This window comes from Humulus lupulus, chromosome 7 (genome assembly GCF_963169125.1).
Source record: "Humulus lupulus chromosome 7, drHumLupu1.1, whole genome shotgun sequence".
In the NCBI taxonomy this organism is placed as follows: Eukaryota; Viridiplantae; Streptophyta; class Magnoliopsida; order Rosales; family Cannabaceae; genus Humulus; species Humulus lupulus.
This window is the reverse complement of record NC_084799.1, coordinates 151,653,588-151,672,895: the sequence shown is the minus strand read 5'-3', so window position 1 is coordinate 151,672,895 and position 19,308 is coordinate 151,653,588.

Below are 19,308 nucleotides of genomic sequence, written 5' to 3'. Positions count from 1 at the left end.
GAGGGAAGCGAATGACTATTATGCCGAAGACGTTAACACCAAGGAAGCAGGGTCACAGGTAGGATTCTATGAAATGCCAGATTGGGTTTCGCCAGGGGTACTCAGAGTGAAGCTGCAAGAGGAAGGGACAGGTATGAAAAGAGTTGGTTTGAAGCCACGAAGAAGCTAATGAAGAACGTCTGAGGAACAGAGAGCATAACAGGACTGGCAAGCGCGTCATCTATCACATAAATGTCTCCGTGGACAACAACACCAGAGATGGGAGGAACAGTAAGGAAACTTAAAGATAGACTGAATGGGTAGTGTCAAATCAGAGTTCAGAAGACAAGGTAAGAATTATTTAGCACTTGGTGATGCAGGGGTATGTGTATTACGGTTAAGTATAAAGGGATAGCGTCAAGGACCTAACCTATGGTAAGGATATGAAACTGTGAGGATACATAACAGGTTGGGCACGCCCAGGCTCAGACTGGCGTGGGGATGGGTTGAGCCTCGCGGGAGGTAAAAGAATGGAAACATGGTTGATATGCACGGAACGCTAGGTTGACAGTTTGTGCATGGCATAGGGTACTTAAGTGTTGGTTATTAGTAAGAAAGATAATCTTGAGATTGGAATTTAATGGAATGCAGTAGATGGATGGTTGATGTTAGAAGACCTCGACTGTACGAGGAGGAGATTTAATTAGAGACGGATCTCTTACCTGGAAGGTATGCGTCAGTTAAAAAAAGAGAGAAAGGCCACAGTTTATCACGAAACGGATAAGGCAACGATTGAGATGGGTAAAGTAATAGGGTGTGGTGGTGATCATGTATGTTTTCTTTGGATAGTGGAATCCAGAGTGATGGTTCTGTAGAAACGTAGAAGGACCCTATGGATACAATACAATATAAGGTTCAAGGGCTGGATGAATGGTCCACAGAGAATTTGGTGTGGAGATGGGAACAATAGGTGGATGTCGTTTCATCTCCTAGGGTTTGTTGTACCGGGAGGTTTAGCTGACAGTAGAATCTGGGATGCATGAATATTGAAAGGTAAAATGATGTGATGGTGGGCCATAGCGATGGACCACATTAGACTGTAATAAGGCGATTGAACAGAGAAGAAGTTGTAACTCAGCTGAATGAGATGGCATAACTTGATTTGTTTGACTAGTAATGCAATGGGGCATTGATAATGCTAAATTGAGCCTCCATAACTTTCTGAGTTTTGGAAAGGGACCAGAAAACGAAGGAAATAAAGTGGGAATCTGGAATCACTGATTAATTGCGAATAAGATAGCAACCTAAGGGCTTAACAATTATATTAAGGGATTAGGCATTGAATGTGAAACATTTGGGATATCAAGAAAATTGTGTTCTTTGATGAGACAGTCATGGTATTGGGTGCTGAAATACAACTAAGGTGACATGGCATAGAACCTAGTAAGATAAAAGCAAGGAGCACCATGCGAAGTAAAGGATTGAGGGATTTGTATCTCTCCAAGGTAGACAGCAAGAAAGAGTGTGATAGCTGGCAAAAGAAAGGGGAGTTTTAACTCCTGATTCGACAAGAGTTTTAAGATCATAACAAGGGTTGGGTCAAGGGCTTATAAGCTGATCTCACTTTGGCAAGGGTGATGATTTATAGGTATTTCTGGCATTGAGAATAGATCAATGAGGAGATCGTTGAGGATTATTAAACTTTGGAGGAACAGCGGGTCTGGTATGCGAGTAAAGGTTAAAGGAAGTATAGTTACCAGTTGAGACCATAAGGAGTGATATGGTTACTCATGTTTGAGTATTACTGAAGCTTAAGAATAGAGACGTTGGTTCTTGGGGATTTTGGTCAGAGGTATGAAGTTTACTGTCTGACATGTTCAAGTAAATTTCGAGGACGAAATTATTATAAGGAGGGGATAGTTGTAACGACCCAACATCACTAATAAGGCTTAAGAGCCTTGATTAGTGTGCCGGGAAGGCATAATTGGAGGTTAAGAGAATTAATGGTAAGAAAGCGTGAAATGGGTATTGAATAAGTATGCGGGCCCTGTTTGGCTGGTAAGGGCATAATGGTAATCTTGGCCCGTTAGGGCATAAATGTGAATGTGTGTGATAAATTGTTGAGACCACATTATTATGTGGGTAGATTGATAAATATATATGCGTGTACAGGTGTGTGCATTTGTAACTATCGGCACGAGGCGATCCTAGGGAGCAAGTAGCGGGAAAGTCACAACGGGGTTTAAAAGTTGCCTTTGGATAAGTCAGGGATATTATAGGTATCGGGTAGTTAATTAGACTATCGGGTTATGAAAATAAATATATGGAGATATATTTGAGGTCAGGGTGTCTAGGTGGGAATAATGGGAGATTTTACCATTTTGGCCTCGGGGACGGTTCCGGCACCCCGAGCCTTGGGTTTGACTTAAATGATAAGGTTAGACTTACTAAGAATAGAAAACAGTAGAACCACAATAAACCGACCTATTCTTTCTCAACTCTCTTCTCTCTCTCAAGGGAAATAAATAGAGAAAATCAAGAGGGATTTTGAGGGGAATGAGCTAAGGATTTTTGGGAATTGAAGAGGGGATTTTGAGGTTTAACTCAAGGGTTATCCAAGGAACTGAATCAGCACTAAGGTAAACAGTGAATTCTTTTCTTTTGGTTAGAAAATTCTGAGTTCTAGCTGGGTGTTGAGATAATTGTAACTTTGATATTTAAGGTTGAATTTGAGCTGAAAGCTTGGGAACTAGCTGGGGTTTGGCTTAGAGAAGGTGCTCAATGGAAGAGGTGAACTCTAATTCATGATTTAAAAGTTTAAATTCAGGTTTTGACTGGTTGGTTTTGAGTGTTTGTGTTCTTGGGATTTCTATGAGTTTTAGGCTTAGTTTTCTGTTGAATTAAGATGCTAAAGTTGTCTTAAAAGTGTTGGGAATGATTGATATGGAAATAGGGAGCTTTGGGGTGGTTTTGGGTAAGGTTTGGAGGTTGAAAATGGTGGAAATTCTGGGTTCGACGGGAAGGGCCGCGGCTCTGTTCTAGAGCGCTGCGGCCCTAGCTTGCAAAGGAGCCAAGAAGGCTCGGCCAAAGGCAAGGGCCGCGGTGCCCAAAGCAAGGGCCGCGGCGCGTGTCCCCTTCAGGTGTGGTGTTGGCCTTGTTTTGGAGAAGGGTCGCGGCTAAGCTTCAAGGGCCGCAGCCCTTGGCTGTTCACTTGAGTTTTTGAGGGTTTTAGGCACGGGAAAGTGGTCTAGGGTGCTCGGGTTTGGTTTCACCACCGTGGTTGGTGGAATTTGGAATCACGGAAGCTAGTTTGTTCATGAAAACCCATATGTGAATATTAATGGAATTCATTATCTTGGTTGTGACTAGGTGACAAGCTAGGGCTCGGGAATGGATCGTGCTCGGGGTCGTTCTTTCTAATTAAAGCATTTGGCATTAAGGTAAGAAAACTGCACCTGTGTATGTGGATAGGATGGGACTAAGTGTTCCCTATATTTGAATGTGTTGTTATGTGATTGCGATACACTATGTGAATATGTTGGGACTAAGAGTTCCCTATAATGAAATGAATGTCATAAGGTGGTATTATGCCACGAGGACATGTGGTAACGGCCTAAGGGTGCCAAAATCCACACTTGCGCATGGGGCGCAGCTTGGACACTGGTATCCGAGCACAGCTTATTATGCACTGAGCTTGGTTTAAGCGGGCCGGAGTCAGTGGGTTAAACAGAGGGTGCGGCCTAAGTCGTCGGCCCTGAATATTGTGTGGTATAAGTGTATTATATGACTGATTGTGTCTTGAATCTGAATGTGTGTGCTGAATATCTGTTGTAGATTATTGCCTATGACTTAATGAGTATCTGGAGCTGGATTATTGGTTATTGACCAGTATGTTGTCTTGAATGGATATTATGGTTTGAGAGAACTGAGTAATGCCTTGTGGTTATTGGATTATGCTCTGTGAACTGTCTAGCTGCTATAACTGTTATGTTATGATATTATGTTTTCTTGCTGGGCTTCGGCTCACGGGTGCTACATGGTGCAGGTAAGGCAAGTTGGCCATGGGTTGGAGAGCGCCATGGGTTGGAGAGCTCTGGGGGCAAGGTGTACATTGTCAGCTGCTCGGCCGTCAAGGTGTACATTACCACCTCTAGTTAAAACACCATTTAATTCACAAAGATCACTATGGATTAAATCTAGTAAATTAGATAATCTTTCTACACTAGGAAATGGTTTCTTAATCATTTTCGCCTTAACACATGTTTCACATTTACCATAGCTTTTAATATTACATGCAATCATACCACATTTTACTACTCTTTTCATGGTTGAAAAACCTATATGCGATAGTCTAAGATGCCACAAAAATAAATAATCATACTCAATAATATAGGCGGAATTAGCATTTTTATTGATAACATTGAAAGTTACATCATTGGTGCACAATTTAACCATTCCCTCACAAGAGTACCCTTTTCCCAAGAATACATTTGATTTGGTAAGTATAAGTTTACCAGACTCAAAAACGGCTTTAATGTCGGGCTTGCCAAGCAAATCACCACTTACCAAGTTTCTACTCATTTCAGGAACATAAAGTACATTCACTAATGTGACTATCTTACCGGAGGTGAAAAAGACTTCAATGGTACCTTTGCCAAGTACCTTGGATTTTCCCTCATTGCCTATTTTGTATCTCATGGTTGCCCTTTGACTCTTCAAAGTTCTTGAACAATGATTTGTCATAGGTGACATGGATGGTGGCACATGTGTCATACCACTACCCTTTCACCTTGCCTTGGACCGCATTCATCTCACTAAGAGTAGCAACTATGTTTTCCTCTTGAGTTGCGTTCACCTTAGGTCCTTGTTGGTCTTTTCTATGCCTACACTCTCTAGCATAGTGACCATTTTTCCCACACACAAAGCAAGGGCCTTTCTCGCCCTTAAACTTGTTTGGGTTGGTTTTTGGACCCAAAGGTTTCTCATTACCCTTTTTCCCTTTGTTTTTTGGATGATTTTGTTGTGACACCGCATTTGCTTTGGAAGTCTCTCCATTAGACCGCTCCCAAAGTTTATCTATACATATCGATTCCTCTTCGATTCGAATATATTTTTGGATTTCCTCCAAAGAATAATCCTCATTTTTATGAAGGATTCTTTTCCTATAGCTCTTCCAAGTTGGTGGTAATTTAGCCACTATAGCACCAACTTGAAAGGCCTCGGGAAGCTCAATCTTTAGCACTTTCAATTTGTTAACAATTATTTGCAATTCATGAATTTGAGGAAGAATAGGTTTATCACCAAAAAATTTGAAATCGAAGTATTGAGATATCAAAAACTTTTTGGTACCTTTCTCTTCCGCCTTAAACTTTTCTCAAGTGCATCCCATATCTCCTTGGCCGATTTGGTCTTGGTGTGGAGGTCATACAGCCTATCGGATAGGGCGTTGAGGATATGACCCCTACAAAGGAGATTGTCCTCCTCCCTCTTCCTTCTTTTCTCCACCTCATCGGGAGTGTCTTTGTCGGATGGCTCGGCTAGAGGTGCCAAGGATGACTCAAGGATGTAGGCTATCTTGAGTGTTGTCAAAAGGAAGTTCACCTTGTCTTGCCACCTAGTGAAATTGGATCCATCAAACCTATCCAACCTCACTAGGTCTTGGTTCATGATCTTGATGGTCTCACCTTCCATTGAAACAGACAAGGGATAAGATTTTGAATGTTAGGAAAATATATATTGCCTCAATGGATTTGGGTAAGAATATTACAACTCTATGCAATAATATTAGAAATAAATATAGATTGATTAAATAAGGTTACAACTCTATAACTAAAAGTACAAATAAACAAAAAAGAAGAAGAAGAAGAAGAAGAGAAGAAGAATGGAATAGTGAAAATACAACTCTAAGCAAAAGATTACAAATAAAGTAATAGTGTTTGGAACAAAAGAAAAGATGATTACAACTCTAAACAAAATTACAAGTAAATAAAACAAGAGGAATGAGAAGAAAAACAATAGAAGAAATTGTAAGAACAAAACAAAGAAAACTCTCACTTACACAACCTAAGTGAAGAGTGTTGGGGATTACCAACTTGAACAATGTTTAAAACCTTTGTCCAAAAGCTTATTTCTCCCTAACTCAAGTACTAAGGGATCTCTCTCAGATATTGGAAATGCTTTCTGGAATTATCAAGCCTCAAGGTGTTTCTAGCCAAGTGCTCTAATGGATAGAAATGTTGTGTCTTACAAGTATAGGCTCCTATTTGCAGAGTTTAGAGACACCCTTTGAATTTCAAATTCCACGAACCCCCATGGCTGTTACCAATGTTTAATTGGATTAATATGGAATTAAAAATGAGATTTGGGAGTTATTTGGGTTTTTTGAGCCGTTCAATAAAGATTGAAAAAACTAAAAAAATGGTCAGTTTTTAGCCTGTGGCCGCGGCCACTAGCCTCTGTCCCACAGGCCACGACCACCAACATTCAGTGGCTGCGGCCACTGACCATTTTCAGCACTAAAAAATGTGTTGTTTTTCCAAACGGTTCCAAACACTCCCAAATGATTTTGTAACTCCCAAAACACATTATTGGGGTTAAAATCATATCTCTAACAGCCATATCACATATGGCTTTATGAAATTCATCTCAATATTGTGTAACAACAAATTTACACAATAAAGGGTAATAATATTTGGAAGTTACAAATTTGTAACACCAAATATGTTACATTATTTGGATATATCTCATATATCTAAAAATTGTAACTCTCTATTATATGTTACAATATGTGACACTCTTTGTCACATTTATTTAATCTAAAATATTATATTATAATATAATATGATATTACATTATATTATAAAATAATATAACAAAGAATTGGCTGAGCACTCAATTCCAGATAAAGGTTTTGGGTGAAGCGAGTTATGTTCTAGGTATCCAGATCATCAGGGATAGAAAGAACAGACTCTTAGCTCTATCTCAAGCAGCTTACATAGATAAATTGCTTGAACGTTTCTCAATGACAAATTCCAAGAAAGGGCGTCTGATGAGGACACCAAGACTAAAGATCCAAGTCAAGTTCCAGTTGGTCCGGTGACGAGGGCACGAGCCAAGAGATTCAAAGAAGAACTTAACAGCCTAGTCCACAGAGTCCTAAAACAAGAGGAGACCGTGGTCAACACTGAAGGAGAACAAAGACTTGTCCTACTCATCAAAGTAGACTTAGTTTAGGAGCTTGATGAGTCTTATTGTATTTTGTCATCTTGAATTTTTATTTTTAATCACGTTTTTTTTTTATTATTTAGTCTTTGTTTATCTTGTGAAAAGTCAAACACTTGACTTGTGTGAGTCCAAGAGTCTTTTTTTTGTGATTGTTAGGGTTTTCATTAAGAAGACAAAGGGGCTTTTCTTTCATGTAATTTCGGCCATAAGAGGGCTTGAAAACGTTTGGAAAAATCAAATTATGATGAAATGAAATTTGTGAGTTTTTCTTCTTGAGTTCTTGAAGAAACTATTAGAACTTATCAAGGGGTTCCTTGTGGTGTTCAACCTGATTTATCAAACGGATTCCCATCCCTGTTTGTGGCGTCTTCCTCATACCAAGGTTCGTGCTTGGCTAAGCATTGGGTCGCGGTTCTTCATTCCAATTTTGTGTGTTCTTGGTGGCTGCCATATTTGGTGTCGGGTTTCACCACAATTGTTGGTGTGGTTTGTATCAGTTGGTATCGGAACTTAGGATCATTCGGTTTGGCCTATCCTTTTTCATTTGTGTTTTCTATTCAATTTGTTTTTCAATATTAGGGTTTCTGAAATAAAAAAAAAAAATTCATCATCTAGTCGTGTTTTGAGTTCTTTGTCCTTGTTTTTTTTCTTGTGAAATCCGAAACTACTATAGTTAATTTCCTTATTTCAATTGTTTCCTTGTTCAATCATTTCCTTATTTCCAAAGTTTCCATTATTTCTTTGTGAAATCCCTTGAAATCCGAAACTAGTCTACACAAAGTTTCAATTCCTTTGTTATCCCTTGTTTCAATTGTGTCCCTGGTTTCAATTAGATTTGTGGTGAAATCTGAGATTGTTTTGCTGCCACGGATTGATTGGTTCTCTATTATTTGTTTTGGGAAATATTGGTTCTCTATTATTGGGCGTGTACCACAGATTGTTATTGGGAGTATTGGTTTTCACAGATTGGTTTTCATGTTATTGGGAGTGTTGTTGAATCATAGATTGGTTTGTTCTTGAATCTGTTTTAGTAACACAGATTGCTTGGTTTTCGGGTTGGCTCTTTGGTATTCATTTTTTTTTCTTTTCAGAAATTGAGTATCTGGTTTATCAAATTTGAGAGATAAAAATAAAAAAAAGGAAGAAAGAAAAGGAAAAGTCAAGGGGATCCGAGACCAAAAAAAAAAGAGTCTGGAAACCCCTCTTAAAAAATTTTGTTCTCTTCTTGTTCCCTATGGTCTAGGGGCCTTTTTGCCAAAACCCCACACAAGTGTTCCAAAAATCATCAGTTTTCGCCAATTTTTCATTGGTGTTCGTTTGGTTTGTTTGGTAGGATTTGCTGCTTGAACCTCCATATTACCGTTTGATTAGTTTTCAAAGGGCTTAAAGAAGAATACGAGTGGAAAAAAGTGTGAGCTTATTTGAGGGTAAAAGCCATCAAAGTTGAGTGAAACACGAGTGGACTTGAGTGACAATTTTTGAGTGAAAACACGTGAGGGAGTGTGGTGAGGTCTTTTTCTATAACTGTTCTAACCTTATTTTTTTTTGCAGATTTTCAATCATGTCACAAAATACAGAAAGAAATGCAGGCAATGACACTCCACCACCTTCAGTTCCAAATCTACAAATTGAAGCATTAATGGGGGAGATGAGGAGGATGTTGAGGGAGGAGTGTGAGCAAATACATGAGAGGTTGGATAGGGTAGAAGAGGGAACACAACGGAGGCCACGGAGGAATAGGGTGTACTAAAGGGAGGATGAAGAGTTTCTGATGAAGAGTTTGATAGGATGTCGGCGGGTAACCATAGGAGGTATGGTCGGGATAGAGAAGCTAGGAACCAGGTAGATAATTATTTAGGAAATATCAAGATGAGAATTCCAGCATTTCAGGGGAAGAGTGATCCTGAAGCATACCTTGAGTGGGAGAAGAAGATGGAGTTGGTTTTCGATTGTCACAACTACTCTGACATGAAGAAGGTAAAACTAGCTGCCATTGAATTTACTGATTATGCTATTGTTTGGTGGGATCAGTTGTGCATCAACAGGAGGCGAAATGGAGATCGTGCCATTGACACTTGGGAGGCTATGAAGAGGGTGATGAGGCGACGGTTTGTACCATCTCATTATTATCGAGATCTATACCTTAAGTTGCAAGGTCTTCGCCAAGGTTACAAGAGTGTTGACGAGTATTACAAGGAGATGGAGATGGCTATGATTAGAGCCAATGTGGAAGAGGATCGGGAGGCAACAATGGCAAGGTTTTTGAATGGGTTGAACTGAGAGATTGCTAATCCAATTGAGCTACAACATTATGTGGAATTGGAAGATTTGGTGCATATGGAAATCAAAGTTGAGAGGCAGCTCAAGAAGGGTAGTACAAGTTCAAAGCCAAGACCGAGCCCACATAATCCAAGCACAACACCTTGGAGGTCGAACTATCCAAAGAAAGAAGACCAACCTACTTCATCCTTTACACCAAAACCAGCCACGACCCCTCAAGGTAAAACAGCCCCTACTTTGTCCCGTTCTAGTGAGATTAAGTGTTTCAAATGTCAGGGGAGAGGACACATAGCTAGCCAATGCCCAAACAAGCGAGTTATGGTAATTCGGGATAATGGGGAGAAAGATTCCGAAGAGGAAGATGATCTTGATGACATGCCACCATTGGAGGACGCTTCTATGGGTGGTGAGGAGTTTGGGGCAGAATCTGGTGAGATGCTTGCACTAGTCACACGACGAGCCTTAAATTTGCAAGCAAAAGAAGAGGAAGAAGAGGTGCAGCGGGAGAACATCTTTCACACTCGTTGTCATGTGAAAGACAAGGTATGCAGTGTTATTATTGATGGTGGTAGTTGCACTAACGTTGCTAGTTCTTCCATGGTTGAAAAGCTAGGGATCCCAACGCTTAAACATCCTCGTCCATACAAGTTGCAGTGGTTGAATGATAGTGGTGAAGTGAGGGTTACAAAACAGGTTCTGGTATCATTTCGAATTGGCAAATATGAGGATGAGGTATTGTGCGATGTGGTTCCAATGCAAGCTGGACACCTCCTTCTAGGAAGGCCTTGGCAATTTGATCGGCGAGTGCAGCATGATGGCTTCACCAACTTGCATTGGAAGTACTCATTCACGTTCCGTCAACGAACAATCACTCTAGCTCCATTGACGCCGAAGCAAGTATATGAAGACCAAGTGAGGTTGCAAAAATTGAGTGATAAAAAAAAATTGAGTGAGCAAAAAGAAGGAGAGTGAAAAGATGAATGAGAGTGAGAAAAAAGAGAGACAAAGAGAGAAAAGGGTCGAATCAAGTGAGAGAGAAAAGAAAGAGAATTCGATCAATGAGGGAAAATTAGAGAGAAAACAAAATAATTTTTATGCAAAAAAAGTGAGGTTAAGCGAGCATTGCTTAAAAAACAGTCAATGATTTTACTCATGTACAAGGAGGCTCTTTTAAACACTAACCAACTTGATTCTTCACTGCCTAGTGTTGTTGTTTCTATTTTGCAGGAGTTTGAGGATGTGTTTCCCGAGGAGGTACCACATGGTTTACCACCTATTCGAGGGATAGAACATCAAATTGATTTTGTTCCAGGTGATTCAATCCCAAACCGACCAGCATATAGAAGTAATCCTGACGAAACTAAGGAACTACAAAGGCAAGTTGAAGAATTGATGGAGAAAGGGCATGTGAGAGAAAGCATGAGCCCTTGTGCTGTTCCAGTGATTCTCGTTCCTAAGAAGGATGGAACATGGAGGATGTGTGTTGACTGTCGAGCCATCAACAACATAACGGTAAAATATCGACATCCCATCCCTCGTTTAGATGATATGTTAATGAATTGCATGGTTCTTGTGTGTTTTCCAAGATTGATCTTAAGAGTGGGTATCATCAAATACGAATGAAAGAAGGAGATGAGTGGAAAACTGCATTTAAAACTAAACATGGATTGTATGAGTGGTTAGTCATGCCTTTTGGATTAACTAATGCACCTAGCACTTTCATGCGATTAATGAATCATGTATTGCGTGCTTTCATTGGAAAATTTGTTGTTGTGTATTTTGATGATATTCTGATTTATAGTAAGAGTTTGCATGATCATGTTTCACATTTGCATTCAGTTATGGATGTGCTTAGGAAACATAATTTATATGCTAACCTCAGTAAGTGTACTTTCTGCACCGATAAGCTTGTTTTCCTAGGCTTTGTTGTGAGTGCTACAAGTATTGAGGTTGATGAAGAGAAGATCAAAGCCATCCAAGAGTGGCCGACCCCCTCCACTATAGGTAATGTTAGAAGTTTTCATGGACTTGCTAGCTTTTACAGGAGGTTTGAGAAGGATTTTAGCACCATCGCTGCACCACTTAAAGAAGTTATAAAAAAGAATGTAACATTTAAATGGGGTGAAGCACAAGAGGAGGCATTTCAGCTACTTAAACACAAGCTTTACTCACGCTCCTTTACTTGCTTTGCCTAACTTTCCTAACACGTTTGAAGTTGAATGTGATGCTTCTGGTATAGGTATTGGCGCTGTTCTTATGCAGGATGGGAGAACACTTGCATACTTTAGCGAAAAGTTAAGTGGGGCTGCCCTTAATTACCCCACACCTATGACAAAGAGTTGTATGCACTGGTGCGAGCTTTAGAAACATGGCAACATTATTTGTGGCCGAAAGAGTTTGTGATTCGCACAGATCATGAATCCCTGAAACATTTGAAAGGACAACACAAGCTCAACAAGAGACATGCATGATGGGTTGAGTACATTGAGACATTTCGTTATGTCATTCGGTATAAACAAGGTAAAGAGAATGTGGTTGCTGATGCCCTTTCACGCAGGTATGCCTTAATCTCTACTCTTGATGCTAAGTTACTTGGTTTTGAACACATTAAGGAACTTTATCATGTTGACCATGATTTTGGGGAGATTTATGGTGTTTGTGAAAGATCTGCTGAGGGAAAGTTTTATAGGCATGAGGGTTTCTTGTTTAGGGAGCATAGGTTGTGTGTACCTAATTGTTCTTTAAGAGACTTGTTAGTTCGGGAATCCCACGGGGTAGGGTTGATGGGACATTTTGGAGTTGCTAAGACCCTAGTTATGTTATAAGAGCACTTCTTTTGGCCCCACATGAAATGAGATGTTGAGCGAATTTGTGGTAGGTGTGTCACTTGTAGGCAAGCTAAATCGAGAGTTCAACCAAATGGCCTTTACACACCCCACCTATTCCTAGTTCACAATGGGTTGATATTTCGATGGATTTTGTGTTGGGTTTACCTAGAAGTAAGCGTGGGAGGGATTCAATCTTTGTGGTGGTAGACCGATTTTCTAAGATGGCTCATTTTTTCCCTTGTCATGAAACTGATGATGCTTCTAACGTTGCAGATTTGTTCTTTAGGGAGATTGTGAGATTACATGGTATGCCTAGGACAATTGTATCAGATAGGGATGCTAAATTCTTAAGCTACTTTTGGAAAACATTGTGGGGTAAACTTGGGACAAAACTATTGTTTTAACTTGTCATCCTCAAACCGATGGTCAAACAGAAGTAGTTAATAGGACTCTATCCACCTTGTTGAGGGCTATCATAAGTAAAAATATTAAGACTTGGGAAGATTGTTTACCACATGTTGAGTTTGCTTATAATCGTTCCATGCATTCTGCTACTAAATTTTCACCATTTGAAATTGTTTATGGTTTTAATCCTCTAACTCCTTTGGATTTATCACCTTTACATGTTTCTGAGCATTTGAATTTAGATGGAAAGTAGAAGGCAGAATTTGTGAAGCAAATCCATGAGAGGGCACGACTCAACATAGAGAGAAGGACTGAACAATACATTAAGCAAGCTAACAAGGGTCGTCATAAGCAGGTTTTTGAGCCCGGTGATTGGGTATGGTTACACATGAGGAAAGAGCGATTCCCAGCATAAAGACGTTCCAAATTGCTACCTCGAGGAGATGGTCCATTTCAAGTACTTGAAAGGATCAATGACAATGCCTACCGACTCGATTTACCTGGTGAGTATACTGTTAGTGCTACTTTTAATGTTTCTGATTTGCGTCCTTTTGAAGCAGGTGACGATTTGAGGTCAAATCCTTCTCAAGAGGGGGGGAATGATGAGGACACCAAGACTAAAGATCCAAGTCTAGTTCCAGTTGGTCCGGTGACGAGGGCACGAGCCAAGAGATTCAAAGAAGAACTTAACAGCCTAGTCCACAGAGTCCTAAAACAAGAGGAGACCGTGGTCAACACTGAAGGAGAACAAAGACTTGTCCTACTCATCAAAGTAGACTTAGTTTAGGAGCTTGATGAGTCTTATTGTATTTTGTCATCTTGTATTTTTATTTTTAATCACGTTTTTTTTATTATTTAGTCTTTGTTTATCTTGTGAAAAGTCAAACACTTGACTTGTGTGAGTCCAAGAGTCTTTTTTTATGATTGTTAGGGTTTTCATTAGGAAGACAAAGGGGCTTTTCTTTCATGTAATTTCGGCCATAAGAGGGCTTGAAAACGTTTGGAAAAATCAGATTACGATGAAATGAAATTTGTGAGTTTTTCTTATTGAGTTCTTGAAGAAACTATTAGAACTAATCAAGGGGTTCCTTGTGGCGTTCAACCTGACTTATCAAACGGATTCCCATCCCCGTTTGTGGTGTCTTCCTCATACCAAGGTTCGTGCTTGGCTAAGCATTGGGTCGCGGTTCTTCATTCCAATTTCGTGTGTTCTTGGTGGCTGCCATATTTGGTGTCGGGTTTCACCACAATCGTTAGTGTGGTTCGTATCAGCGTCTACCGTCCCGCCATGGAATTCATCTTTCAAAGAAGCAGTCTCCCCAGACTCCTGAAGAGGAAGATGCAATGAGAAAAGTTCCTTACGCATCTATAGTTGGAAGTCTGATGTATGCCATGTTGTGTACTAGACCAGATATCTGCTATGAAGTGGGAGTAGCGAGCAGGTATCAGTCAAACCCAGGACCGGAACATTGGATAGCAGTTAAGCATATCCTGAAGTATTTGAGACGGACAAGGGATTATATGTTAGTCTACAAGGGTGGTGTTCTGAACCCTGTAGGCTACACTGATTCAGATTTTCAGACTGATGTCGATGACAGGAAGTCTACTTCTGGAATGGTGTTTACTCTTGGGGGTGGTGCTGTGATATGGAGAAGCGTAAAGCAGTCTGCAATCTCAGATTCCACCATGGAGGCTGAGTACATAGCCTTGTCAGAAGCAGCTAAGGAAGTTCTATTCGGATCTTGGTGTTATTCCAGAAATGGATAAGCCACTTGTGTTGTTTTGTGACAATACAGGAGCGATAGCCAACTCGAAAGAACCTCAAAGTCACAAGAGGAGTAAGCATATAGAAAGGAAGTATCACATTATTCGAGAATATGTCGCCAGGGGAGATGTGAAGGTTATGAAGATTGCAACTGAGGACAATCTTGCGGATCTGTTTACAAAGACACTGCCAGAAGCTACATTTGATATGAATATCAAGGAAATGGGATTAGTAGAATTAAGGCATTAGTTTCAATTAGTGCAAGTGGGAGTTTATTGGGGTTTTATGCCCTAATTAAAACCTAAATTCTTTGTAATCTCATTTTATTATCAATAAAAGAATAGAAATCATTTTTTGACTTGGTCAATCACTTTGCTCACATGTTTTATTTTCATGATTATTTGTTTAATATAAACTTCTATTAAATCCCGGGCATATAACTAATATTATTTATAGTGACGTAATCACAGTGAAATATAAATATGATTATATGTTCAAAATAAGTTAGTCCTAAGATTAGTCAGTGCACGAGATTTATACTGACTTGCCAATCTACGATATGATCTACTTACACATTACAGTGTTATGTTCTTTCCAGAACATTAGCAAAGTAGATAAGATCGGATGTATTTGTTACATCGGACAGGACCGATATTGACAGTTGATAAGATACGTAAACATATCGTTATTATCTATTCTATTCATATCATAAATAGTTGACCATAGGTCAATTCAATCTCAATTCTGAGTGGTTAGTATTCTAATTTATTGTATTATTTGAGTTCTTTGACTTGTTCGTTACCAGCTTACCCTACGGACTAGCCCATACTTACATCTTGGGAACTCGGTAGTATAATTAAGTGGGAGTGTTAATCATAGATATGAACATCTATAGCTTCTGATGAAGAAGTGAAACAATGGTTTCCTTTTAGTTTGGTTCAAGGTGTTAAATGATAGAGATCTCATTTCAGTAATTAAATTAGTTTACTAAAATATCATTTACAAGGAACTAAGTGTTTTAAGGATAAAATACAATGAGGAGTAAAATGGTATTTTAGTCTTATCTCATTGTAGACCGTCTATAGAGGATTGAGTGACAATTATGGTTGTAACAGTGGATAATTAATAGTGTATCTATATTTGTGAGCGTTCTATGAATTCAAGAGTGCAATTCCGAGTCTATAGTGAAGTCACGAGGAATTAATAAGTTAGTAAATTTATTTGTTAGATTTATGATAACTTATTGGAGCTTGATTTCATAGGCCCATAGTACCTTGGATAAAATCATCTAGATAGTCTCAATTAATTGATTTAATTATCAATTAGAATTATCAAAGTTGACCAGGTCAATTTTGGATAGTTTCACAGAGTTGTGTAATTTTGAGAAGAAAAGAGAAATTATGGCAGATTTATTAATTAAGATAAATTGGTATCTAAATTAATAAATAACTTTAAATCAAAGTTCAAATTATAAATAATTAATTTGATAAAGGATTTAAATAATTATTTAATTAATTAAATCAATAGAAAATAATACAGGCCTTGATTTTAAGTCCAATGGGCTTATAATCAAATGGGAAATTTCACGGGCCTATATAGCCCATGATAATTTCGACCTACGGCTTCAAAATGGCTATTATTTTATTGATATTTTAATTAAATTAAATAGCCTAATTGAGTCTATGAAAGGAGTGCTTAGAGAGAAGTCAAAACATAAGTCACAAGTCAGATTTTCTGATAGTTTTAGATTCTCTCTAAACACAAGTCTTTTTCTAAGCCTCTTTGTTATTTTTCTTCTTCTCTCTATACCTATCTCATGTGTTGAGAATTTCCCACACTAGTCTAGGTGGTTCTAAGGATACATTAGAAGGCTGTGAAGAAAATAGAAGATCGGTTTAGTTTCTTGGTAATACTCTGCGACAGAGAGGATACAAGAGTTAGAGAAACTGAAGGGAAGGACTCTTTAATTCCGCTGCGTATACTGTAAGTATTCTATTATTTGATTCTCTTTGAATTCAATTTTAGAAACATGTTTTAGGCTATCTCGTATTAATTTGTTTAATATTAGATATACATGAAAATAAATAAAAATCCTGTATAAGGTGGAGAAATTCACAGGAAAAAATGATTTCAGTCTTTGGCGATTGAAGATTAAGGCTCTCCTTGTTCATCAGGGTCTTGATGAAGCTTTGAAAGGCAAATTCGGTCTTGACAAGAAGATGGATGAGAAGGAGAAGAAGATCCTACTTGACAAGACTCATAGTGCTATATTGAGTCTTGGTGATAAAGTACTTCGACAAGTCTCTAAGAAGGGTTCTGACACTAGGGCGCACCACGACGCAGCGCGTGTTTAATGAAAAAGGAGGCTGCGGCCTCTGACTTGGGCGGCCTGCAGCATAGGTGCCTGGGGCCGCGGCGCTTAAGGAGTTTTGAGCCCCGGGAGGATTTTTGGGTGCGGGAAATCAACACTAAGGGCTCGGGATCGATCCCACTACCTGGTTTAGTAGAATTTGACGTACCCGAGTCTAGGACTTGGTTCAGAAGCCTTTATTTGCTCGTTATTAATGGGATTTTATATTATGGTTGTGGCTAGGTTATCGCTACGGGCTCGAAATCAGGATTGTGCTTGAGGGTTGTTCTTATTTTTATGCTACACTCAAACTTGAGGTAAGAAAACTGAACCCAGTATGTGATATACATGATTAGGGCTTGGCTCGAATGTTGAACATAGCCTTGATTTGGGCGTTGGCCTTGTAAATGCGCATGATTATGATTATGCTTGTGTATATTTGTTTTAATGTATTTTAATGCATTGTATCTGTATGTATGATAAATGTATTATATGATTGTTTGTTATGGAAAGAAAGCTCGATTTATAAGCCGAGGATATGTTGTTGTATCTGATTAAAGAATGACTTGCTAGTCGAGGGCATACATGGTTTAAGGGGCTCGACTTATAAGTCGAGGGTCTCTCAAGGCTCGACTTGTAAGTCGAGGGTCTCCAAGGCTGTACTTATAAATTGATCGTCTCCAAGGCTCGACTTATAAGTCGAGGGTCTCCAAGGTTTGACTTATAAGTCGAGGGTCTCCAAGGCTCGACTTATAAGTAGAGAGTCTTGAAGGCTCGACTTATAAGTCGAGGGTGTTGACGGCTCGACTTCTAAATTGAGGATCTAAAAGACTCGGCTTATGATCCAAGATCGGTGTTATGCACGTTGATTGCAGGACGCCATGGCTGGGCCACACTGGGAGTGCACTAAGCACTTGACTGGCTCGGATTCCATATGAATAAAAGGGAGTGCAACATGCACTTGTGTAACCCTATGGTTGTTGATATGTATATTTGATTGGGGAAGTTCAGCTTATAAGCTGAAGATTTATCTGTGCTATCTAATGAAGGGCTTGGCTTAATGGTCAAGGGTATAACAGGTTCTATAGACTTGACTTATCAATTGAAGGTTGAATGGACTCGACTTATATGTCATAGATTACAGACTCGAATGATCAATTGAAGACTACAAACTCGACTTATATGTCGAAGGTTAAAGGACACGACTTATCAGTCAAAAATCACGAACTCGACTTATTAGTCGAAAATCACAAACTCGACTTATCAGTCGAAAACCACAAACTTGACTTATCAGTCGTAGATCACAAACTCGATTTATCAGTCGAAGGTTATGAACTTGAATTATCCGTCGAAGAACCAAGACTCGACTTATTTGTTGAAGGTAAAGAACTCAACTTATCAGTCAAGAGTTAAAAGGCTTGGCTTACCAGTCGAACTTTAAAGGACTCGACTTATCAGTCAAAGGCTGATGGACTCGGCTTATAAATGGAGGGTCTAAAGGCTCGACTCACGAGTCGAGAGCTGCAGTAACGTGCCAAACGTTGGCCGATAGGGTTAAGCCAACCCAGATGTGAGATATACGCTTGAACGCTCCTAGGATTATCCGAAATATTAAGCTTTAGACCCTCCTGGCTAGTCCTAAGGCCAATTGTATGAAACATTGACTATAGGCCCTAGTGTGACTCTATAGTCACTCATCTTGGTTAATTGCATGCATGAGTGGGATTATTACTACTATGCATGTTAATTATGAATTTGTGATATGGGGATGGTCTTACTCTACAAGACTTTTATTCTTTCGGTCGAGATTCTAAATCGGCTTCTCTTCATAGAATTTGATACATACTTCCAGATCATGGATACATGAAGCACATTGTGAACCCCTGATAGAGCTTGTAATGCCCCAACTCCTGGGATCGTTACGGTGTGCCTTGTAAACAGTGCTAAACTCGCTAATCGAGTCATTTGGCCAAAATCCTGAACTAAGTATGATTAGCGGTTTAGGCATTAAACATCTTGGTTAGGGTGTAACGTTTCACTAGAACGTTTAATATATATATTGGGATCCTGAAAATATAAATTTAAGAGTTTATTACAGAAAATATTTACAATAGGCCGTTCTAAGCGGCAAAACAGGGTTCAACCCTAGTTCCACTTTAAACCTCGGCCATGACGGACGAGCAGCTGCATATGTACACATCATCACCTAAGCCCTCCAACTCAAGGATGGTCTAGCTTCCTCTTGCCTTTACCTGCACCACATAGCACCCGTGAGCCAAAGCCCAGCAAGAAAACATAACACTATACACAAACATTATCAAATGATTATCATTATAATCATACTGAGCATAAAACTTTCAAACCAATGAGTGAGCATCACATGATTCAAGAGGGAGAGTGGCTGCTAGGTAAGTTATTTCATCCATCGACCCTCGAGGTCGGTTTGGCATTAATGCTCTTTGAGTCATTCAATGCTG